The sequence below is a fragment of the Eurosta solidaginis genome, chromosome 1, assembly GCF_040869045.1.
Source record: "Eurosta solidaginis isolate ZX-2024a chromosome 1, ASM4086904v1, whole genome shotgun sequence".
Taxonomy (NCBI): Eukaryota; Metazoa; Arthropoda; class Insecta; order Diptera; family Tephritidae; genus Eurosta; species Eurosta solidaginis.
This window is the reverse complement of record NC_090319.1, coordinates 309,653,836-309,681,249: the sequence shown is the minus strand read 5'-3', so window position 1 is coordinate 309,681,249 and position 27,414 is coordinate 309,653,836. Positions and strand designations below refer to the sequence as shown.

Genomic DNA, 27,414 nt, shown 5'->3' with positions numbered 1-27,414 from the left:
GTATTATATATAGTATATAATTTTTATTATGCACAATTCACTGCCAGATGATCCATACATTTTTCCAAGTGCAATAAAACTACTGCAAAACGAATTCAAATTATACAAATACGAGTGCATGAGGTTTTTGAGAATATGTTGGGCGCAATAATATTTGTATGTGCATTAGAGCGGGTAAAATAGTATGGATGGTTTTTTTTTCATAAGGAGTATAGCAAAAACGTAATCTACAGATGATTGAAAATGATTGATGATTGATGATGAGAAAAATTGCTGAAGACACCATAGCGCTAAGTCCGATAATAGATATTTTGCCATATGAATGCAGGGTTTGGCCAAAAAATCTTCATAGCTTTTGATAGAATTATAGGAAAAATATCATAGTAGACTTACTTTAAAGGTATTTTACGTACATTTCAGAATCTGTATTAATGTGTATAGTGTTTTTGAATTTTAGTAGTGATATCACACTTAAATTATGAGAAATTAGCCTAAAATGAACTTTTAACTATTATATTATCATTTTTAACAAATTTCTTATGGAAAATTAAAGCATTAAATACAGAAACAAATTTCAGGAATTTACAGCATTTGTACAATACACAAATGAATTATTTTACATTGGAAAATGTAAATGCAAGTTAAAAACAATAGAATGCTCATGTGGTTTAATACCAAACCATATAAAAGAATTTATGATGGACCAATTTAATGACAGAAAATTCACAATACTTGAATATATGGATGACATTGTAGAAGAAACACCTACAACAATACCAACAATGCCAACAGTTAGTGATGATCCAACATACGAACTAATTGGAACAGATATGGAAACAGGTGAATCACAAATTGCAAATGAAGCAGTTTCAGAAGTATCTGTTACAATGAAAGGAGGACATTATACTCAACGATACGATGCTATAAATTTTGCTATGATGTGTGACAGATTCGGTGTTTCAGATAGAGTTGCTTCATGTTTTGCAACAGGCCTTTTCGAAGATATACATTTTCGGGATGTTCGTGGTGAACTTGTCATAAAAACGAACGAAACAAGTTCAAAATTAAGAACATTCGTTGACAAAAGTCTGTTAAGTACGTTTTTTCTTAACTCGTGACCGATGGGCTTGTTTTAAGAACAGTTTTTCCAATCACACCGTTCGTATTTTATGACCAGTTTGGTATTGATGTGTGAACGTTCTCTGCTCATTTCGAGCACTATTTGTGCTTAAAATAAGACTTTTCGTTCTCATGCTTCGAGAACGACTTGTGGTCGATTTAACAGTTTTCGTTCTCAATTCAAGAGCGGTTTGGGCTTGATCATTGATGGGAGGGGAAAGTATTTTTTCAATAGGTACCCATTTATTTTTTAATAATAATAATTTTTTTGTCATGAATAAAAAATATTTATAACAAAACAATGTTTATTATTGTCCAAAAATTTAAGAAAAATGCATATTATGCATTTCTCTTTCATGTTTCTCTTATTGAGAAATTATTCTTATTTGAAGATGTAATCTGCATATATACTTAAAACATTTCATAACAAGTTTGAGAATTATCTGTGCATAAGTGAATGGAAAAATAATTGAACGAAAAATAAAAGTTAAAAAATTGCTTTAAAAAATTTTATAGTTTGACGGTGATCGAACTCGCGCCACGCCGTCGCAACCACAACATCATAACCGCTGGGCCACTATGGCTGCTTCATAGCTTGCGCCAAATGTTGTATTTAACATTGTAGTACACAAGAATTTTACCGTTTCTTTTTACTTGAACTTAATTCAAGAACATTGTTCTTAATTTAAGAAAATTGTTCTCATTAATAGAACATTTGTTCATATTTTAAGACCAGCCGTTCTCTTCTCAAGAAAATGGTTGTCAGTTCAAGAACAAGGTTGTTGTTTTGAAAACAAGGTCGGTCGTGTTTCAAGAACAAAAAAGTAAGAACATGAAAACCTTGAATTGAGTCCGGTGGTGCTGGATTTTAGAACGGCGGCTTCTCTGAGTGTAGATTCCAACATAACTGCATTTTCTTTCGATGACAGAAAAAATGACTCATTAACTAGAGAGAAAATTAATGAGAAATTTGGTACAAATATGGTAAAAGAATTCCGTTTAGTTCTAAAAGAGCCCAATGCTAAATTACTTGGATATGTTAACTTGGGTGAAAAAGAAAATGCAAAACACAAATTAAAAAAATTAAATGAATTCTTCAATAGCAAAAAACTGTCAATAGATCAATCGATTGGCATATGCAGAGATGTAGAACCAGCTAATACTGGAATAGAAAATGGTGTTATAAGACTTTTTGAAAAGAATTTAAATAGACCAATGCACTGGTTTATATGTTTGCTTCATTTGAATGATTTCGAACTAACAGTATTGGAAAATATGAACAACAACGAGAATTATCTAAAGATGTTAAATGTTTATACCAAGTGGCCAAATGGCACATTGTGCATATATGGATATGTAAATTCATATTGCGCTGTTATATGTTTTAAAGTATGTACATATATATGTATATGAGTAACATTTTGTAAAACAAGTGCATTTCAACATAAAATATTTAAACATCATTGTTAATACAGAATAAACACACAAACATACAAATCTCATTGCAATCGTAATAAACCGAAATCAATCAAATTGCAACTGCGTTGGCAGTTCAAGAGCATGTCAAATTTTCTGAACCTTATGTGCGATTATTTTGTCAAGCGTTTTGATTGTTTGAAATGATGTGGTTTTGATATCTACATATCATTCGAGTCTATAAGTAAATAACCAAAAGTATGTAGATTCGTTCTGTGCATAAATTCAAAGTGTATCATAGTTTAAATTGAGATTTGCAAACGTTAGAAATATTATTTTGGAAATTTCAGCTAGAAATTTAGCAGACCCGGAAAACGTTATAATTCCTCAAATTGCGTACTTAACTGATTCAGTCGTAGGTGAGTGTGAAATAGTTGTTATTTTCGAGTCATTAATAGCTCAGTCTTCAGCGCTGTTGGTTCAAGTGTGGCTACCAACTTTCCCGCTCTGCATCCGATTGGCACCAGTTCGGTGGAAGTCATTAAACGTGTAATGTGAAACTGGTGCTTTGCGTGAATGTCTCCCATTTTTGCTGCTGGGAGAAAATATATTGAATATTATTTGTTGTCCGTGTTGGTGTATTTGATTTAAAGAATTTAGAAAACTATACTGAAATTATTCCAATATTAATTCGAAAAAAATAACAAATGGTTTGTCACTATCCCGACGACAATATCGAAATGATCCAGAAATATTTTCAAATTGATCCAGAAAAATAGTCCCAAAACGGTCCTGAAGTTATCCTCAATAGACCGATAATAATAATGCCGAAAACAAACCTGAAACACTGCCCACTTTTCCCCAAATAGCCCTCAAGACTGTCCCAAAAAATGAATGCACTATTATAGATACCGCATCGGTCCAGAAAACAATTTTAATATGGTCTCGAAATTATCTCGAAAAGTTCTTGAGTTCAATACCGAATCGAGCCCCAAACCTTTACTAAAATGATATTTTATACAATCATGAAAATCATAGCTTCATAACCGGCAAAATTTACCGAAACGATCTGGTAAAAGTTTGAAGAGTACTCTGAAATTTCGCTAAAATGAACTTAAGATTAAAATCGTACCTGCATATATAATGCCAAAAACAATTCTGAAATAAACATGAAAACACTCCCCACTTTTCTCCAAATAGCCCTCAAGACTATCCCAAAAAATGAATACGCTATTATAGATGCCGCATCGGTCCAGAAAACAATTCGGTCTCGAAATTAATGCCAAAATGGTGGAGAAAACAATTTCGAAACGGTTCCAAGATATATTTATTCCATCGTCATTATCGTAAATGTACCTAATGCTTGGTCCTGATCCGCTTCTTCAATATCATATACTTTGCGTTTACGTATTACTTTTTCCTTTCCATCATCCTTTTCTTTTCTTCACTAACTACACTGTGCAACAGCAATTTTGCAACAAAGTAACCATAGTGTTTTCCTGAAAGGTGGCATCACACAGATACATTTTTTTGAACAAACATATAGTCCAGCTCGTGCAGTTTAGTTTTAATTTTAATTTAAAAGCTAATCAGGTCACACGTTATCTTGAAACCTTATGCGTTGATTCCTAAGGAATGTTGAAGTGGCTGGCCCGTGAGGCTTTTAAAAAAACAATGGGGACCTAAGCGTTGTTTCCAGAAAATATTCTTCTGAATAGATAGTTTCTCGCGGTTCTACCTGCAGAGTTGGCCCACCGCCTTGAAAAAAAAAACATTGATATGCAGTCTGAAGTAACGAATATTTGGCCTATGGGTGAAGTGTCAAATCTTGTAACCTTTATTCTACGCCGTTCGCACGAACTAATTGTTAATATGCCCATTCCAGCCCCTTGCCTAATAATTTTATAGTAACCCTACATCACTACTCAATGCCGGGTCAACCACTTGAAATGAAGCCAACAATATTTGCTTTGTGCAATAGCAATCACCACAACAATACGCTGAGAGAAATGCAATCGCTTAAAATATATTTCTACCCCATTTGAAGTGCAGCAATTGAAACAAATACATAATTTAAGTGGAATAACGATCGTGGCATACGAGAAACGAATCGAAAGTCAAAAAGTGGACGGGAGATTTAAATGTGCCTTTACTTTTGCAATCCATATCGACTAGTATTTTTGTATATATATATGCAAGTGGATACATAAAATTACGTTCCTATCCATTAGTGTTTGCCCTCATTTGTTGCTGCATCGTGAATGGTGCATTGGTGCGACAATACAACCATTTACTGTCACATAAAACAGATCTCGTAGATTGTACAGAGATCAGAAGCGCGTGGACGCGCATCTTTGGTGTCAATTGAAGTAAATGTGTGACGTCCAGTGTAAATAACAAATTTAGCGCTTTATGTATTGTATTTAAATATCTCATGCGATCAGATGTGTGCCTCTTATTTAAGAAAATGTGCCTTCCATCAATGAAAATTTCTATGTTTACTTCAATGTTTGATTGTGGCATCGGTCGTTCATCTCATGAGGCAATGTTGCGTTGCTGCAGATCGCATTGCGGTTTTAGATATTCATTTCAATTGCAGTCTATATGTAGATGTGTGTACGGTATAATAAGTATTTACACTAGCGAAAAAAATTATATATAGACTCAATATATTTCGTTTTGATATTATCTGTAAGTTGCATACATATGCACAAATTTGTTGGTGAATTGCCGGTCATTGCTGTCTGATCAAAAGATTAATTTGATGGTGAGAGAATATCTGAAGTCGACGGAGGATGTTGGCAGCTAACGAGTAGTTGCAATGCACATAGATCTATGCACAAATATACATGATCTTGTGAATTTTTGAAAAAGTAAAACAAACAAGATGGGCTATGTTCAGATAAAAACGCATTTTATATACCCGGTTGTTGGTTTTTAAAATAAGCCATATAAGCAGAATTTTTATTAATTATAATTTTTAATATGCCAAGTATGCCGAGAAAGGTGCTGGCTAACATTTGCATGGTGGATGGTTAATGGTGGATGGTTGGCCGGTGAATGGTGGAATTATTAGTGGTTAATCGGTGGACCGGTGGATGGCTAATGATGGAAAGTGATGTAAGTACCGTCAACCGGTGGCTAATTGAACGACGAGTGATTCATTGAATCCAGCATTACTTGTAGAGGCAGATCCGTTACTGCTGAACCGGTGTCCAAAACAGCCAGTGGATCTCTGAATAGCGAACCGATAAGTGGAGCAATGAATAGTTATGAGCTTTCATAGTAATCGGTTGATCGGTGAGCCTATGGGACACCCACCGCTTAATCGTCGAATCATAGAGATAAAATGGAGAGACATATTTCAGTTGCAACGGAGTATAATGCAAACCGAAATTTGGCAGTACTAATTTTCTGCACAAAAATGTCTCAAGTGTAGTTAAAGTTATGCACTTGGCTGTCCATATAAAGTTTAAGTGCATATTTATATAGACGTGAACAAAAAACAGGTAATATATTTTGAAGTATGAGTAATAATGAACTATTTGAGAAGTATACGAACTCACGGCAGGCGATTGTCTCGCATAGGAAATTATTGCAAGCGTTCGTCGTGGTAACTAGAGATGTAGCAGTCTAGCGTGCTAGGAGTGCGAGTACTTGTGAAATCACTGAAATCACCATTACAACGAAGAGAGTCAACAAGGGTGGTCAATGGGTTGCCTTTTTTTATCGACGAGTTGATTATAGAGTTAATATTGCAGAATTATCGATAAATTATCAAAAATTTATCGACTTGCTTTCATCGATTATCCATCGAAAAGATATCGATATGTTATCGAAACGTTATAAATTGTTTCAAGCCATAAATTGTCAGTAGTCACTATCTTTTCAACTTTGCTGGTATCTCCAAAACAAAGCTATCCGAATAAAATTATTACCTTTATGTACTAAGTTCAACCGCATTTGTAGGTACATGTAATGAAACTTAACTCTCAAATAAACAAATACAATTTCGAGTCGTATGTGATGGAATGCAAGTAGAAGTATAAAAATAAATATATGAAAAGATTTTAAATTTAGATTTGCGGTTTAAAAACTGATTGTATGTAAAATATTTATTAAAAGCTATACACACCTTGGAAAAAACGATAATCAAAATTTAAGTGGAGCTAGAAGCAAAAGCCTTTGGGTAAATCAAATGATCTGCATAAAAAATATATGCTCTTGAAGACTGTGGAATGGGTTTCAAAACATTGAAGGAAATGTTGGTGCACATATATACATACTTACATTGACAAGTTTTTAGTCGATATGCGAATATGAAAGTGATTGTGAGTATAAATTACTTTATAACAACCAGTCAAAGAAAAAATATTTTTTCCCATATGGGTCCGCTATTTGAAAAATTCCCCTTCTGCAGAAAATATATATACAATTGTTTTTGTAATATATCATTTCCAAGCTATATTTAGACAGTTATTTAGTATATTCATATATATAGGTATGTACTGGGTCGATTTGTTCTCAATTTGTTATCAAAGTGTTAGCGATTTGTTATTGATAAGTTATCGGTTCTTTATCGATGGAATATGGGTCTGTTAATAATTTCTTATCGACGAGTTATCGATTTTTCTTGACTTAATATCGACAAGTTATCGATTTGTTATCATACTATTAACAGGTTGGTATCGACCACACAGGTAACCATTGACGAGTAATCAGTTTGTTATTGAAAAGTTATCAATTTTTTGTAAAAAAATTTCGTTTTACTGTTTAGAAGTTAGCGATATGTTATCAAAAAGCGGTTGCTTTGTTATCTGGAAGTTAACAATTTGTTGTCCGCGTGTTATCGATTTGCTATCGAAAAGTTATCGATTTGTTTTCAAAAAGCAATCGGGTATTTACCTATTTATCACCGAAGAGTTGTCGACATACTCGAAAACTAGAATGAAACCTTATATATTATTTCTAATTGCTGTTTTTATGTACAGGTTCCTTTTTTCGCTCATATTTGGAATCCAAATCTATAAATAAAGTTTTGGTTGTAAAGATGGGGATACGTGCTATTAGCAAGCTTTAGGCATTACTAGTCGTAGTGCTTTTGTTTAGCTATATTTTATTAAAATAATTTGTTAAAAATAAGCTATTGTAAGTACACAAAAAAATCTATTTGTACTATGGCACTATTGTGAAGATTTGATTAGAACTAACACTGCAATGCCAGCAGTTGCTAACATTCGTTAGATGGCAGCGCAAGCGCATGTAAGTTTACAGATGTTTGATTGATAGAACAGCTGGTTTCTGTTGATATTTGATATGAGACTTTTATATTTGCTGCGCAAGATGCGCACGGGTCCGGCTTGTTAAAAATATTAAGATTCAGAGCACTGAAGGTCTTTGCCAAAGAATAGCCTGAACTGTTCTCAAATTTTGACGGACTATGTTAGCATCTTTGAAAATAGTCCTACCTTTTACCTATCTATCGGAAAACTGAGTTAAGTATGTAAGTGATACATTAAAATGGCTCAACCAGTTTTTAAGACTAAGGGGCAAATTAAGTATAACGCGGCTACTCAGACTCTTTTTTTTATGAATCAGAATAATATAAGGGCATTCACACACTCCAGTCAGTGACATTGTGAATTATGATCACAGTGACATCATCAGAACATGGACTTCTTACATTCAAATTCATGTAGAAAGATCATAAATAAAAATGTAAAGCGCAATAACCTCCGAAGAGATTTTAGGACCCCAGCGGGTTAGGGGGTCAGAATATACCCGCGGTAGGTATGCCTGTCGTAAGAGGCGACTAAAATACCAGATTCAAAGGCTGTTTAGCGCAACCCTTCAGGTTGCCAGCGCAATATATGTATCTTCTCCAACCCCAATTGTCAACCTCACCTATCCGCGGCGAATCCTGTTTCACTAACAGACGAGGCTCTGTCGACCCCAAGCTCCTCATGGAACTTGGGGGTGAGGAGGGAGGGATGGCCTGAAGGTTTAATGTAGCCATATAAATCGTTCCCGAGATGGTCGGGCTAGCACCTTAATGGTGCTGTGTTACCGGAGCGTATCGGATCTGTATCCAGCAAAGGGCCATCACATCGATAACAAAGCCTTCGGGGAGTAACCTTATCGCTACAACAACAACAACAACAAGAGATTTTAGGACGAGCTTTTCTTTTCCAATTTGAGTCGTGCTCCTTTTAACTTTCCTACAAATTGGCGGGACGGGACCTACTTGTCTTTGGCCGATTCCGAACGTTATCTGCAAGGCATCCGAGTTTTCGCTGAGAAGCTTTTCATGGCAGAGAAACAAACGGAGTGTTTGCCTAACACTTCCAAGGGGCGACCCCGCTTAGAAAATTTTTCTTCTAATTGAAAAAAACTTGTTTCTAAAATTTTGATGTTGATTTGCCCGGGGTTTGAACCTAGGATTTTCGGTGTGGAAAGCGGAGTACGCTAACATCACACCACAACGACCGCCGTGTAGAAAGATAAAGGAACTTAATAACCAATTAGTTTCAATTTTTAATAGAATTTTGTTTTAAAAACAGCTGGCCCTGGCTATGTACGTAAGCAAGTTCATTTTTGTATACGTAATGTATCTTACGTCAATCCGAATACTTAAATCAATGTTTCCAATCAAGTATTTTGCTTTATAAAAAAAATTATTATTCCAATAAACTTAAAAGAAATATTTTCCAATAAAAAATCACTCCACTTGAGTTTCGCCCAACTAAAGGCAGTGAGACATTTAATGAGCTCGATGCATTTTGATTTAAATTTTTTCCACATTCTTGCTTTGCACATAATTTTGCGTATCAAAGAAATGTTATTGCAAATTACAATCAAAAGCAACAAATCACTGCCATCACACAGTGCTTCACCATTGAGTAAGCAACAAAGCAGGAAATGTTGGAGCACGTCTAAAAGATACTTAACACATTTAAGCGTGATTACAAAAGCAGCAAATTAAAAAAAAAAAAAAAAATTATGAGAAAAATGTGTACCTCCAACCAAAGTTGATTGAATTTTGTAATGAATTTTTTTGCCGGCTGAATGAAGTTTTGAAGAAAAAATATAGCAACTAAAAAATACAATAAAACAATGGGAGCTAAAGAATGTGGCGCTCCATCGTAAATGTTTCAGCGAATAGAAAGCTTATTTGTATTGGTATTAGTATGTGTGCATTTGTATATACCCACAAGTACATAACATATGTTTTTCCTGAATAAATCGCTGACCTAAACAAACCATCCGTTATATCTATATTCGTATAATGCTAATGAGGAAAGCTGGAGTGCTAAAATTTTAGGCATTAAAAGAAATTAACACCATTAAAATTTCTTATCCAAATAAAATATTTAGCTGCATTTGTTACAACATACATTTTTAGCATAGTTGGGCACACTGCACTGAATTTCTATTTCAAACACCAACAAGTTTTAGTGAATTATCACCAAACAGTGTTATAAAAAATAAATAATTGCAAGGAGCGATAATATCCGAAGAGATTTCAGGCCGAGCTTCTCTATCAAGCTGCGTGGTGCTCCTTTTAATTTTTCCTTCAAATTGGCGGTATCTGCGAAGCTTTTCATGACGGAAATACACTCGGAATGTTGGCAAAATCACTGCCGAAGGCGACCCCGCTTAGAAAAGCTTTTTTTAATTGAAAAAACTTGTTTCTAAATTTTTGATGTTCCTTTGAACGGGAGTTGAACCCAGGACTTATGTGTGATAGGCGGAGCCCGATCACCACACCACGCTGCCGGAAATTTAGTGGTAGCAGAAAAATCGTTTACCAAAAGTTTAGTGGTAGGGGAAGGCTATTTTCATTCATTTCTTTTTCCACAAAAATCTAGGTAAAACTATCGAAAAAATATATTAGGTGAAGAATTTTGTCACTACCACTTCCACTGAATATTTGGTACAATATTCCAAACTATGATTGAAAGATATACCATGTAGGAATTCTCATAACAACACTTTTCAACCCAATAATGATAAAACCCAAATTAGTAGTGAGAATTCATAATGGGGATTGTGTAAAAAAATTGTTCTGAGAATTCGTGAATGATAAAGCGTAAACTGATATCGATAAATAATATATGTATAAATAAAATAAATTTATAATGAGAAAAGGAAATTTGTTATGAAACAATTGGTTGTTATAAGTTTTCAAAAAACAGTCTAACTACTAACATCGTATTCTCAATATTAGTTTAACCTTTATAAGTTTACTAGTAGACCCGGCAGACGTTGTTCTGCTCTAAATTTGGTCTGTCTGCATAAATTTTAAGAAGCTTTTTTCCGTCTTACTCTGCTCCTCCTCTCCAATTTTTCCTATTTCTTTTATTCATTATTTCCTCTGCATTTCTCTTTTCCTTTTTTTCCCATTTCCGTTTTTTCCCAACTTATTTTTCGCTTCTCTATCCCTATCTCTCCATCTTCGTCTCACTCTATCTCTTCCACAGTCTCTTTTCTCTTCACCCTTTTCCCTTCCCTTCTCTCTAGTTCCTCCCATTCTTCTCTATCCCTTATTGTCAGTCCCAGAGGGTGATATGTATTTTGTTCCCATCCCATTCGGAGTCCCAGTCCTAGCCCTAATCCCAATCCTAGTCCCAGTCCCAGTCGGTCCCTGGTGCATTTCCCGGAAAAAGAGGCTCACAAATACTAATCTAGGAAAAGGGCCATATACTAAATTTCAGGCAAATCGAACCATGAATAAAATTTGTTCGGATAGATCGGTCCCTGGTTCACTTCCCGGAAAAAATCATCGTAAATACTTATCTAGGCAAAGAGCTACACTTGAAGCGACACCAAATGATAATTGCCAATAATAATAACACTGACTTTATATGTTTGAACTCGGACAGTTTATTTCGAACGTACGTACATATGTATGTAGGGATTATAAATTAATGCTTTTATTTCGGCTTCCCATGCCTATTTATTCGTTTTTCTAGGTTGATGCAACTAAACCGAATATCACAATAAAAATTAGTTTACATTAAAGCTCTCATCAAGAGCTTTCATTTAATATCCATATAGAATAAACCCATACTTCGCGTACCCCGATCCATAATTTAGCCTAGTCACCCATGGGTATGAAAAATATCCCGTATTAAAGTATTCATCAGCAGATTACAGTAGAATATGGGTAGTACAAATAAATCCTAGGGTTACCCGGGTCCACGTTTTGGTTTATATCTCAAGACCCTAGCCACCTAGCGAGATGAAAGTATGCCTAGGGTCTTTCGTGGGGAAACTACATAAGCGTGCGCATTTTTGCATTATTTCGTTGTGTAGTGTGGATAAAACTTCTGACATCTAGTATATAGATTTTTGATTCTTGACGGTTTTCATAAGATTGATAGTAGCGGCTAAATTTTTAAGAATCGAGTATCTAAATCCATATATATTTTTAAGCTGGGAATTTGCATCTTTTTTATGTTGACATTTAACCAGAAATACCTTCCTTCTATGGATACCCAAACCTGTTGAGGTGAAACATGTCTCTGCAGTGTAATAGACTACGGAATCAAGAGCATCATACATAAAAATTTTTAAACTTAAATTTCTGTAATATATAGTTGTTTTTCACAACCTCCAGCTTATATTTGGCCGCTTGTCCCTATTCGCCCTAAAAATTCAATACAAAAATTTCAGAATTTTTTTTTTTTTCATTTTACGTCATTTTGGACGATACATATTTTTTCCGTACGAATTGGCACTTCCTGAAATTAACTACTCAAGACTCCCACTAAGAGGGACAATTGGCATTTCGTAGGGTATCACAATGTTAAAAGTGTAATTTGAAAGTACTATGATGGGACAGAATAGAAATTAGTACCTTCTCTTAATGAAATAGTTCTGCGCTAGTGCGATTCGTTGTAGCGTTAGTTTAAGCATTGTTAACAAATTATATTAAGTTCAAACGGAAAGACAATGCCGATAACAACCTTAATATATTTTCTACAATTTAGTGACAATAGTTGATTATAGTTTAATGATTGGGTAACGATAAAAATAGTTACTGAATACAGAAGGTGTTAAGGTTATCGATTCGAAAGTAAAGCCATGTAGAATTTTATAAAATAAATTAGCGAATTTCACTAAAAAACTACAGGAAAAAGACAGCCTTTTGAACCAGATAAGCATATAGAGGCACTAAGGAAAATCCACACAGAATGTGTAAACGCCTCTGCTAGGTCGCGCCCGTTGAACCCTGCTATCAATATACACTATCCCAACCTTGCAGAAGAACAAAGCAGACCTAGTAGCAACTTCGTTGTGCATACTGTAACGGGTTAGACTCTTGCTTGTCCAGAATCAACCCCGACACACGCAATATCTCCTTACATAACACCACCCACCTTTTAAATTGTAACGTGGAAACTACCCCCCTAACAGCAACTTCCCTATGGTTCACCCTTTTTTAAACTGTTAGTTTGTTGGAACTAATGTAAGACGACTTGTGACAATTTGCAAATGGTCGCAACCATTGATTGAGGCGAAGCACTGTTAACAAAACAACAACAGGAGACAGCACATCGCTATATTGTACTCGCAAATAAATATTTATATTGGATATGGAGGTTTTACCTAGAGGGTATAGATGAATGCAATACATGTGTTGCGTTCCAATGAAGCGTGATCCAAATACGGATAAAAATTTAACATGCAAATGTAACAACAATGTTAGCCATCTGGATCAATTTGTTGTTGCATTTGCATGTTAAATTTTTATCGGTAACTGGATCACTGTTCTGGAACGCGAGGAATACATAGCTACACAATGTATCAGCTGTTGATTGCAATATCAACACATCACTGCTTTTAGATTATTTCTAATTATACTCAGTTGGGCAGAGCTCACAGAGTATATTAACTTTGATTGGATAACGGTTGGTTGTACAGGTATAAAGGAATCGAGATAGATATAGACTTCCATATATCAAAATCATCAGTATCGAAGAAAAATTTGATTGAGCCATGTCCGTCCGTCCGTCCGCCCGTTAACATGATAACTTGAGTAAATTTTGAGGTATATTGATGAAATTTGGTATGTAGGTTCCTGGGTACTTATCTCAGATCGCTATTTAAAATGGACGATATCGGACTATAACGACGCCGACTTTTCGATATCGAATTACCATTATAAAGTGATGAAACTTGGTAGCTGAGTTGAACTTCTGACGCAGAATAGAAAATTAGTCAAATTTTGGACAATGGGCGTGGCACCGCCCACTTTTAAAAAAAGGTAATTTAGAGTTTTGCAAGCTGTAATTTGCCAGTCGTTGAAGATATCATGATGAAATTTGGCAGGAACGTTACCCCTATTACTATATGTATGCTTAATAAAAATTTGCAAAATCGGAGAACGACCACGCCCACTTTAAAAAAAAATTTTTTTTTAAGACAAATTTAAAAAAAAGTTAATATCTTTACAGTATATAAGTAAATTATGTCAACATTCAACTCCAGTAATGATATGGTGCAACAAAATACAAAAATAAAATAAAATTTCAAAATGGGCGTGGCTCCGCCCTTTTTCATTTAATTTGTCTAGGATACTTTTAATGCCATAAGTCGAACAAACATTTACCAATCCTTATGAAATTTGGTAGGGACATAGATTCTATGACGATAGCCACGCCCAGTTTTTATACACAGTCGACCGTCTGTCCTTCAGCTCGGCCTTTAACACGATAACTTGAGCAAAGATCGATTTATCTTTACTAAACTCAGGTCACTTACTTATCTGAACTCACTTTGTATTGGTATAAAAAATGGTCGAAACCCGACTATGACCACGCCCACTTTTTCGATATCGAAAATTACGAAAAATGAAAAAAAAAAAAAATGCCCTAATTGTATACCAAATACGAAAAAAGGGATGAAACATGGTAATTGGATTGGTTTATTGACGCAAAATATTACTTGTCGGTACCCGACAGATGATGGTCTGGATCACCCTGGTCCACATTTTGGTCGATGCCTCGAAAACGTCTTCACATCACCGTATCGAACAAGAACGACTGTCTCCGGAACTAATACAGGCCTACAGGTTCCGGCTTCAATGAATACAACAGTCTGTTGTTAAACTATTTAGTTGTTCGTAAACACATACATACATACATAGGTGCATGTATTGCACATTTGCATTTCGAATATCAAAATATTGTCTCGTGAGGTCAAATCGCAGACAATATGGGTAGGCAAGTTTTTTGTATTTTTAATATGTGCGCTCCTGAAGCCAAAATGTATCAAGTCTGTAAAATTTAAAACAATAATTGCAAATTGAATCAACGTAATCGAGTTACCCAATTGTCAAGTGCCTTAAATATTTGTTCACATACTTTTGCATAGACATTCCATTCTTATTCAAATTGACCTCACTTTGTTTTATTACTTGTTATTGTAGCGGTATTGCCGTCATATCGACCGCTTATTGAATTATTCACAGATTGCAAAACAATTGAATTTATTTGTTTTAATTCGCTTTTCAGCATTTGGTGCTTTTGGTAGAGCTCATTTTGATTGTTTTTTGTTTTGTTGTTGTTGAACCACTTTGTGCCAAAACTTTGTCTAAAACTGCTCAGTAACTTGAAATCGTTTTGCGAAAACAAATCGTTTTATGGTACCAACCAAATGTGTAGCAGTTCACCATGACTTCCAAGCCGCTAATGGCAATCGACCTGGATTAAACTTACTAAATTGGAGAGATTTTGTTTTTAATTAACTTTTTTTATATTTTAGGTGTTTCTGCATTGTTATCTACCAATGCAGTAACTAGTGCTCCAAATTCACTAAATAAAGTTTGTTAGTGATTTGTACAGCAGACGCTAAATCCTGTACATATTTGTATGCGCTCTGAAGGCATTATTTAGCCATACCCAAAATCTACAATAATCATAAGCTTCGGAAGATTCAACTTTCTAATAGTTCATAACTACTCTGCATTAGTTTGTGTTTAAACCTCGAAAAAGAGAGTAAACCTCAAGCTTTGACTATGAAGCATCATATCAGGTGGTTTTAAGTCATCACGATCATCCGAGACACAATCACTTACTGCGCAGGCATAAACTTTTCGAATTGTTAATAATGCCTTATCCTTAAGATAATCTTGAATTACTTCATAGCAATTGTATGAATGCATTGGAGTTCTAATTAATCTGGGAGCAAAAAATAAGGTTTTGTTAGCATGGTTCTTCGGGCATCAAGGACATGAAGACCAAGCAGGGTGTTCAAGCAGCATTCTATGATTCATAACCCTTCTGTGGATTCACATCACCTGTCGCTTTTGTGAGTTGAGGGATGAAACGGCGTTTCATATTCTCTGCCAATGCAGCACTCTGGCAAGGCAGAGACATTCCCATCTAGGTGGTGTGACTCTCAATCTCTTCGTGAAATGGATTTAAAAGCATGAAAAGGCCATATAATAATAATAAGGTCCTGACTTCAAGGCCCAAGAAAACCAACATCATCGGCCTGCATTCTTAAACACAAGTATGCTTTCAATTCGTATGCAAAAGGGCAACCATTTTAAATTTTGGAAGACCGGGGTTGCATTTTGGCATTTAGTTTGACAATTACTCCGCACGTATTTCTGTCATGAAAATCTTCTCTATGTCAGCTGAATTCAGTAAGCCGTCTCTAGTCACTATTAGAGATCATTTGGGGTGAACATCACTTTTGAGACAATTTGCCATTCTGTAAGCTGTCTCGCGTCTCCAGCCTCACAAAAGCAATCACTAATTTGTGAGATGGGCCGGGCAGATCACAAACGTGAAAATTTCAGAAAAAGTATGAAAATTATTTGCGAAAAACGCTTTAAATATATTTATTTATTCCTCAAATTAAAAGAAGCATAGAAAAAATTAAAAAACAGAAAATACTTAAAAAACATCGAACTCTATGTGGCGCCGCTGAGATTCGAACCTATACACTTTGGGATTTTCTATACAAAATTGTGAACGACGTCTTCGGAAGCTTAGAGTGCTTGCCAAAAACTGATTGTTTTGACCTTTGACCTTGATAAGTAGACAACATCACTGCCCTTTCAATAACTTTTTTTTGTCTGGCTGCCCTGGGATCGTACTACGTATATAACTACAAACACTGAATAATAAATTGCACACATTTGCGTTTGCCTTTTAAATAAATTTGTTTTGAATTAATCCAAAACAATAATTTGTTACACCACTCAAAAAAACATCATTTTTGCATTTGATGTAAGCACAAACCCAATTTAGAGGAATATTAAAATACCATTAGCGCTGCATAATTGCTAAGGTGCGGGCAAATATCTACCAGCCAAATCAAAGCATAAGATATTAAATTAACAAAAAAACACCCACAACAACACCAACTTAATGTAAACAGTAAATGCCTATGTAAGCAACAGCCAACTGAAGTGCGCATGCGCAACGCATTTACTAACCTTGCTAGAAGTTAATCGATTTGTGCCATAACTAAACAAATATGGCAAATGGCAATGTAATGCAAAAAATGGCGCTAACAATTTGTTTTTTAAAATTTATGTATTTTTGTCAGTGTGGCGACAAATAGTATATATCAACAAGAGAAAAAAGCCGAAATGTTGTCTGTGCCACTCAAAGGTGCTAGCGATGCCAGAGGTGACGTTCGCTGTGGCATTCCAAAGTTTATTGTTTGCTTGTATCGTAATGAATGCGTTGCAATTAGAAAATTAACTGCAAAAGGCAAAACCAATGCAACTTTGCAACTGTAATTGAAAATAAAGTCAAAAGCTTATTTGGTTAGTTGAATAGTTGCACTTTGTTGTTGGGTGTTTATTTTGGCTCGTTTGAATCGTGCAATGCCCTGAAACAAAATCAAGTCAGTTCGTTATGGTTCAATTTGCGCAAACATGAGCAGCAAACAGTTAAGGTTAATGGAATTTTTTCGTACTCGTACTTGTTTGTACATTAGGGTGCTAGAAAGATAATGTTATATGTATGTATCGAGACAGCATGGAAGGCTATATGAGACTGATATCACTTAAAACATATTATTAGAAAACAAACTATCCAGCGAGCGTGGTTGTTGTTGTTGCTGTTGTATTGATTCTGGACAAGTAAGAGTTTAACCTTTTACAGTATCCAGAGCGATGTTGGGCCAGGGTGATTCGTGTCTCCCTTGCTATTGTGCTTTCTTCTTCAGCAAGGGTATGATATTGCATATTAATAACGGGGTTCACCGGGCGCGTCCTGGCAAAAGCGTTTACCGATTCTGTGTGAATTTGGCTTAGGGCCTGCTTATGCTTGTCTGGATCAAACGGCTGCGTAGATAGGTGCCGGAGATGTTATGGAGATGTTCCCTTAACCACCGTGGAGGCGGCGCTAGATCAAGCAGTTGTTTACCAAGATGTCCTGGTTTGTGACAATTTACCAAAAACTGCCTTTTCAGCATTTCGCTGTGCTCTTTAATGTTGAGTTTTTTAGCCTCACTATGTAGGTGGTGTTCGGGGGTCATAAGGAGACATCATTGGTTTATGCGCATATTTATACCTTTCATGAAAATGAAATGGTATATTAATTTCGTCACGAATCCCAAAATTGTAAGCCCTTAAAGGAAAATAGATAGACCCACCATTAAGTATACCGAAATAATCAGGATGAAGAGCTGAGTTGATTTAGCCATGCCCGTCTGCCCGTTTGTCTGTTTGTATGCAAACTAGTCCCTCAATTTTTGAGATATCTTGATAAAATTTGGTGCCCGATTAGACATTTGTCGGAACCGGCCGGATCGGACCACTATAGCATATATCCTCCATAAAACCGATTTTTAAGAAAAAGAGGATTTTTGTCATATCTTCCTCAATTTATCAAATTGAAGCTTCAAACTTCATCATATAGTTTCGTATATTGCACATATTGTTGTCTGAAAAACTTGATGATATCGGTCGTATATATAGTATATATCCCCATAACCGATTGTTCAGATAAGAAACTTTTCGTAATTACTGCCCTATTTTAAGAGCTAGAGGCTTCAAATTTTACCAAATTCCTACGTATATGGCATATATTGTTGTCTGAAAAAATCATAGAGATCGGTGGTATATATATTATATACCCCATATAAAATGTAATTTTTGCCCCTTTTTTACGGCTAGAAGCTTCAAATTTCATCAAATGGTTACGTTTACGTCATATATTGTTGAAGTACGTGATTCGTAGTCATATTTTTTACACGCAGACCACAAAAAACCTGAAATTTTGCATCCTCACACAAAGTACCTACCTATTTTTTATTTTATATTTATCTTAAAAATCGTTCAGGTATGTACATCTTTTCACTATATATTTCTTATCTTATACATCCGATTATTTGGAGATTACGAACGGGGTAAGATTACTGTTCAGCCCCATTCATGAAAGGTATGAAGTCTTCGGCACAGCCGAAGACAGTCCCGTCCTTACTTGTTTTGTATTAATATACGCATAATAAATCCGTACAAGCAATGACGGTCGCGCCCCCTCGTAGTTGGTTCAAATATGATCATACTCTTAAATTTGTGTTATAGTTCTTGAGAGCGAAATGAACTTTTAAGACATTGTGACTATGTATATGATATGTGAACTTTGCAATGGTCTTAAAAGTAATATGCGGGACTCATATTTATATGAAGATTAGCTTGCGGAAAGTGAGCAAGAGCAGAAAATACTTTCTCAGCGAAAGATATTTTTGTTTAATCACAAAACAATATAACTTAATTATGTCCTTTGAACTGTTTTTCATTGGCTGCTTAGTGTGGAGATTCTATAAGTTTCAGCCGTAAAATAACGAAAAATTTTCAAAGCTCAGATGGAAATCAGAATAGTTTTCCAAGTTTTACTTTTATAAAAAAAAAACAAATAAATAAGTAAAAAAAAGCGCGATATAACTCCTTTTTTCCTACAAATTGGCGGGCCCTACATGCCTTACGCCGACTCCGAGCGGCATCTGCAAGGCAGATTAATTTTCACTGAGAAGCTTTCCATGGCATAAATACATTCGAAGTGTTTGCCAAATCACTGCCGAGAGACTATCCCGCTTAGAAACATTTGTTTCTTATTGAAAAACCTTGTTTCTAAGTTGTTGATGTTGCCCGGGTGTTGAACCCAGGATCTTCGGTGTGATAAGCGGATCACGCTACCACCACCCTACGGCGGCCGCCTTTAGATTAAGCCGGTTCCATATTTTTTCTGCAAATTTCAATACAAAGTTGTAAAATCTTGCAATTGATTCCTGATTAACTTTTCATGGAGCCAAAATTATGAAACTCGAAACATACTTCAGAACCCAATGACAGCGTAAGAAAAAAGCTGTAGACAGGTGGAGCCGGGAAAGCGATATTAATGAACCTCTTCCCAATAAGGAAATTTTGCAATCGATTTTCAATTAACTTTGCGGTAATTGGAATCTTGAAACTTGAATATTACTTAGAGTTATATTAGGATATACAATTCTTCTAAATGGGGAAGGATCGAGGTATTTGGAGATATTTATAGATATACTGAACGTAGCATGTAAAAGTCTGCGATCGACTTTTAAATACGTTCTCATTAAGCTAGAAACCTGAAACCTGGCAATGCAACAAAAAAAGAAACTATTCGTACTAGATTAGAGATCTTGGGTTCGGCTTAACTTGCCAGTGAGCTAGAGATTTGAAACTTTGAAAGAATTTAGAAATCAATCAAAATGCAGTATTTAGGATAAACATTTCTACAAGACGGGGCAGGGGTCGAAATATTTAGAGATCTTTAGGAAATCCTTAAAGAGCATGTGAAATTTTGCTTTCGGTTTTAAGAACCTTTTCATTGAGTTAGAAACTTGCACCCTTAAACATAGTTCAGGCAAATAGTGCAAAAAAAAAGAGAAAAAAATGTCGCAAGGTGCCGCGGGGGTGGAGATATTTAAAAGAACCGCACGGAAGGGATGGACTCTATAAAATTATTACGACATTCAGAATATTTTATTCAGGTGAGTTAAAGATCTAAAATTTAAAATGTGGCTCAGAGCTCAGTGCCAGTTTAACACATATGAAAAAAAGTTTCGCTAGGCGTCGCACGGACCTAGATATTTAGAAAATTATTTTATTTTATTTATCAGTAGGCTTTATTTTAAACCAACTTTCCCTTATATAAAATTTTCAAGTCATTAAATAGGTACTCAGTATGCATATTTTGATTTATTCAAATTTACGAATGAGTTTGATAGTGTTCTTTTTATAATGATAAGCTTTTATTGCAATTACTGGCATATGCTGATGACATTGATATCATCGGTCTAAACACCCGCGCTGTTAGTTCTGCTTACTCCAAGCTGGAAAAAGAAGCGGTAAAGATGGGTTTGATGGTGAATGAGGACAAAACGAAGTACCTGCTGTCATCGAGCAAAGAGTCAGCGCATATGCGCCTTGGCAACCACGCTACTGTTGGCAGCCATAATTTCGAAATAGTAAAAGACTTCGTTTATTTGGGAACCAGCATCAACACTAGCAACAACATCAGCACTGAAATCCAGCGAAGAATCAATCTTGCCAATAAATGCTACTTTGGACTAGGTAGGCAATTGAAAAGTAAAGTCCTCTCTCGTCGAACGAAAATCATACTCTACAAGTCACTTATCGTACCCGTCCTGCTATATGGGGCAGAAGCATGGACCATGACAACAGCAGATGAAGCGGCTTTGGGAGTGTTCGAGAGAAAAGTTCTTCGAAAGATTTATGGACCTCTACGCGTTGGCGATGGCGAGTACCGAAGAAGATTTAATGATGAGCTGTACGAGCTATACGCAGACATCAACATAGTCCAGCGAATTAAAACGCAGCGGCTGCGCTGGCTAGGCCATGTTATGCGAATGAAAGACGATGCTCCGGCCAAGAAAGTGTTTCTATTGGAACCCGCCTATGGAAGCAGAGGTAGAGGGCGGCCCCCACTCCGTTGGAAGGACCAGGTAGAAAACGATTTAAACTCCCTTGGTGTGACCAATTGGCGCCGGTTGGCGGAGCGAAGGAGCGACTGGCGCGCCTTGTTGGACGGCCATAACCGTTTAGACGGTTAAGCGCCAATTAAGTAAGTAAGTAAGTAAGCTTTTATTTACTTTCACTTGGCTGTTGTTTGTAATCAAATCTTGCAAGTTAAATTTGATACACTTCCCGGTGTCCGATTGAGCTGAAATTTTGCACACATATATAACTCCAATGACAATGTAATATTACTTTGCGAGAATTCGATAAATTAATCGATAACAGAGTTATTGGTAAATATTTGTGTTCACAAGGGAATAAAAGCCTAAGTCCTTTGTTTAGAGGGATGGTGAATAACCTACAGCGGCTCAAGAACGAGGTAACTTCGCTTTGTTTGTGTATACAACGAACGTAGAAGTTAGGCTGTTATTCCTCAATGTTGCATACTTTTCTGCGCACTTGATTTTGTTTTACAGATTTAACCCACAGAGCAGAGATCTGCAATGAGTAGTTGTAAGCTGAACGCGACATAGGCAAAGTCAAAATAAAATATGACTTCAAGTTAGTTAACACGGTTTGACACAGTTTTATATGTGCTCTCTGTCAAAAATGCTTCAACTAACTTAGTCACATTTTATTTCGATTATGAATATGCCCCAATGTATTCGCATCATGATATAAAAAATCGTGTACTCATACTCAGTCAGGGTTATTTAAACGTAGCGATTCGTATCAGTAATTTGGTTGAGAGTCTTTTTCATCCTGACACCGCATTAGCGTTGAACGCGAAAGATCTGACAATCGAAGATGCTGATATCCGAAGTGAAGCCGGTTTTGGCAAACACATACGATATGTTTTCTCGAAAATCTGTATATTCGCATGTATGTATGTATGTATTTAATGTTTTGTTGTTGTAGAATATAATATAGAAGATAGACTCACCATTAAGTATACCGAATTGATCAGTGCGACGAACTGAGTTGATATAGCCATGTCCGGCTGTCCGTCCGTCTGTCTGTTTGAACGCAAACTAGTCCCTTAAATTTTGAGATATCTCTATGAAATTTGCACATGTCGGATCCGGTAGGATCGGACCACTATAACATATATCTCCCATACAAACGATCGTTCAGATAAGACGATTTTGGTCATTCCTGCCGCAATTTGGAAAGTATAAACGTGAAACTCTGTGATATATATTCTAATATATCATAAAAGATTTTCTGTAAAAATCATTTCGATCGGAGCTATATATAATATATATCCCATACAACCGATCGTTCAGATAAGGGGGTTATTGCCATTTTTTGTATATTTATCTTAAAATCGTTTAGGTATTTACATCTGTTCACTATATATTTCTTATCTTATACATCGCATTATTTGGGGATTACGAATGGGATAAGATTATTGTTCAGCCCCATTCATGAAAGGTATGAGGTCTTCGGCTGTGCCGTCCCGTCCTTACTTGTTTCCATCTACCATTTATTGGCTACGCTTGGCGCTACGCATGCTTCTTCACTTTAAGTTTACAGTACAGCCAACATGCTGATGGATTGTCCCACTTCAAAAGTGCTTAAAAAGTTAATAGCTTATGTAAGTTTTTTGTGCCTTCTATAAATGGGTGTGGCTGTTTTATGTAATTAGTATATTTTTTTATTGTGCTCATGAGTACTCATTAGAAACCATTTGAGTCAATGATAGAGAAAACCTCATTTAACAAAAAAAAACAAAAGATTAAGAATATTTTCTGAGTATGCATTAAGATGTTAGTTATTGGTAAAAAATAAAAGCAAATATTTACACGCTAGACCTTTACGCTTAGGTCGATGTTTAAATGGGAAAAATATATTTCTCTATTATACTTAAGTGCTTCTATATATGTATGTGCAAGTGTATGAATGATGAATGGGGCGAACCCTTGGCAACTCTGCATTGCATCATCTGCAATTAAAAAAATCTTGTAAGCTTACATAAAATGTTGCAGCACCTTCAATACCGTCTTACGTAGTAGCTCCCGGCAAAAATGGCAGTTCATTAACCCAATAATAACACATGCGTGAGTGCATATTTGTGTTGTTTTTGTAGTTATTGTTTTTAATTTGAAATAAATATAGGGTCGCAGAGTGTTCAAAATAGAATAAATCTTCTATATTTCAAGTTTTCTCAACTGCCCTTTACTAGCCTTTATTATTCGGATATGTTTTTCTCGTTTAAGGGCGTGGCAATTTTTTTAAATTAATAATAAACATTTTTTGCATTCCCATTGCTCCAGAATCGATTGGACCTGATTGTGATTCACATAGAAAATATTTTTGGTCCAATTTAAATCTTATACGATTAGGACTCAGTATTGTCACGATTAAAAAAAAATAATAATTTTATTATTGAAACTTTCTAGCAACGGTCCCCAAAAAAATTGTGATACGATCTTAAGATATGCATAAGATAAATTAATAAAGCAAGCACTTTTGAAATAATCCGGAAATACTAAATTCAAAACTATCCTTACAACAATCCCCAGATGAACATGGAAAAGTCCCACAGACAACCTCGAAATTTGGGAGCTCTTCCAAAAAGACAAGAGGAAATGATCTGAAATTAATCCGAAGGAGAAAGAAATCTCGAAATGGTCCTAAAGGTTATCCCAAGTCTTATTGGAAGGAACCTCAAAATTATACCAGGATAATCCTTATTTGAATAAAAATAAAATAGTCTCGAAATGATCCGATGATACCCTTTAAATAAGACCCAAGTTGATCCCAAAATAAATCCCAAAAGTATCTGGAGATAACATCGAAATAATCTTGAGAACAATCCCAACATTAAATTTAAAATAATTCCTAAATGATCCGAATATAGTTCTGAAATTATTACAAAATATCTCGAAAACAATGTCGAAAGTATATTGAAAACAATTTCGAAGTTAACGCAAGATAGTCCGATATAAGTTTTAAAACAACCGCGAAATAGATTCAAAGCAATCCTGAAATGGTCTCGATATTATCTTAAAATAATGCGAAGCGACCCCGAAATGATTTGGAATTGTCCCGAAAAAAGGTCCCAAAAGACCTCCGCAGATTTTCCGAAAACAGTTCCGAGTTCAGTTGAAAATAATCCCGAAATGATTCCGATATAATTTGAATATAATCCCTAAAGCGATCCCGAAACCAGTCTAACCTCGAAGTACTCTGGAAATGGTGCCAAAATATTCACTCTCAAATTAAGCCCTCAAAATTATTCGAAGATAGCCGGGAAATTATTTTGAAATGGTCACCAATTTATCCGGAAACAATCCCGAAGTCTAGATATTGTATCGAAACGAAACCATCCCGATATAATCCAGAGATAGTCTCGAAAATATTTTAAAATATTTCTGAAACTATTCCGAAAAAAATAGCAAAATGAAAATGAAATAGGCCCGATATGTTTTTTAAAACAATCCCGGAATAGTCTCAAAGCGATTCTGAAACGGTTTCAAAAATATCTCGATTTAACGGGAAACTACCCCGAAAAATTCCGAAAGCAATTGCAAAAGCATCTCCAGATCCAGACCTTAAATAATCCCGAAATGATTTCAGAAACAATCGAGAAATGATATGCGGATATTTCCGAAATTATCCCAATATTATCTGAATATGATCCCAAAACCGATCCTAAAATCAATCCAATCCGAAGGCAGCCAGGAAATTATTTTGAAGTGGTCACGAATTTATCCCGAAACAATCCCGGAATATAGATATAGTATCGAAATGATACCGAAAGCCATCCCAATATGAATCAGAGATAGTCCCGAAATTTATTCAAAATATTTCCAAAACAATCCTATAAGTATTCCGAAAATAATAGCAAAATGAACTCAAAACAGTCCTAAAATGATTTATAAAACCATTCCGAAAGAGTCCCAATCGATTCTGAAATGGTTTGGAAATTATCAATTTAACTGTATACGAAATAGTACCGAAAGCAATTTCGAAAATATACCCAGATTCAGTACATAAAAAATCCATAAATGGCTTCAAAAATAATCCAGGAATGATATGGGGATAGCTCCGAAAGGATTCCGATATTATCCGAATATGATTCCCAAATTGTTCCGAAATTACCTTGAAATCTTCTGGAGGTAGTAAAGAAATGCATCCCATTCTGTAAACTGTAGTCTTTGAAAGGTCAGGTGGTACAAGCCGGTCAATAAAGAACTCACATAGACTGAATGTGTCCATAGTGTTACCAGAATTTGTTTGACGACCAAACGGAAGAACTCCGGCCTCTTGGCAAATAGACCCACCCCCAATAATGGTAAATGAAATAATTTGCGTTTACTAGCGCAACCTTTAGTTGTTGGGTCGGCCAATAATGGGGATTTAAGTGCAGTTGTGAAAAGGAAGTGGTTGCATCTCTCGCCCTTCTCTGCCTCGGTTACATCCGAAAAATTGAAATCGCACATTTCTCAACATACCGGTATAGATGAAAACTCCATCGTTTGTTTTCCGTTGGTAAAGGCTGGCGTGGATCCCAAATCTCGTTATATTAATTTTAAGCTGGGTGTTGAGGCAAGCTCACTTCCAAAGCTATTGGTGCTAGAGTTATTGCCTCCAAATATAGCTGTGCGTCCATTTAATTTTCATTCAACAAACGACGAGGTCCAACCGATGTCCAATGGCAATCGGTTGGGTCAAACGGAACAACGAACCGATTAAAAATTTATTTTCAAAACATGGCTGGCATTAGAACTAAATCTCAGCTTTTGGGGTTATTCAGTTTCCACCAGGGTTATGATGTCTTCGTTATCGTCGAGACGTGGTCGAATGATAACTTTCATAGCGCGGAGTACTTCGACCCCATGTTATATAACGTCTTTCGCAAGGACAGAAATGCTAACATCACAGGATGTGCTAGAGGTGGTGGAGTTCTCATCGCAGTGCATTGCAAACATAACGCTTCTGAGGTTGCACTTAATAATAACAATGATCTGCTTGATCAAGTCACATCCGAGGCACCCCAGACTCAATATTTCTGTGTGCATCTTATATTCCGCCCAACAGTAGCGATAACCTATACACAGCGCATGTTGACAATATTGTTTCCTTGGCTCTGACTAAAATTGGTGGCGATCACCTCTATCCATCGATAAATTTGGGAAATCTTACACTGTCTTTTGATGATGTCGTTTGTGGCATCTCTCGACTTAAACAGTCATCAAATACCTATGTTGATGGTCTGTCAGCAATTTTATTTAAGCAGTGCGAAGCTCTTGTTTATCCCCTTTTATTAATATTTAATATTTCCCTTTCCTCGGGTACTTTCATTGACGCGTGGAAACTGGCTTTTATAACACCTATTTTTAAGAGTGGCAATAAAAATGATATTAGCAACTACAGACCCATTTCAAAACTTTCCGCTACGTCAAAGCTATTTGAATGCATAATCCAAGAAAAATTACTTTTTTTCGTTAGGAATATTGTGTGTCCAGAGCAACATGGCTTTCTTCCCGGACGCTCAACTTTGAATAAATTAGCTATTTTTTCTGATGACTGCATCGCAGCTTTTCAGTCTGGGTGTCAGGTTGACACAGTATATACGGACTTTTCTAAAGCTTTTGATCGAGTTTCTCATGTAGTCCTGGTTAAGAAGCTGGCCTGTATGGGTCTCCATTCAGTGTTTCTAAAATGGATTGAATCATACCAACAAAACCGCAATTGCAGGGTTGTTGCGGAAAATGTGAGGTCTTCGCCTTTCGTTGCCTGTTCTGGTGTCCCACAAGGAAGCATCCATGGACCACTTTTCTTCATATTGTTCATTAATCACATTCGATCTTGCTTCTCTGCAGTTAGGTTTCTACTATATGCGGATGATTTAAAAATCTATTCACTTACTCACAGTCAGCATGACTGAA

At 35.8% G+C, this 27,414-nt stretch overlaps 1 protein-coding gene across 3 annotated transcripts in view; it reads left to right on the top strand.

Moving 5' to 3' along the window:
- Positions 1-27,414, top strand: part of LOC137237621 (serine-rich adhesin for platelets) — a 248,678-nt gene that overhangs the window by 50,553 nt on the left and 170,711 nt on the right. The gene's annotated exons all lie outside the window — the stretch shown is intronic.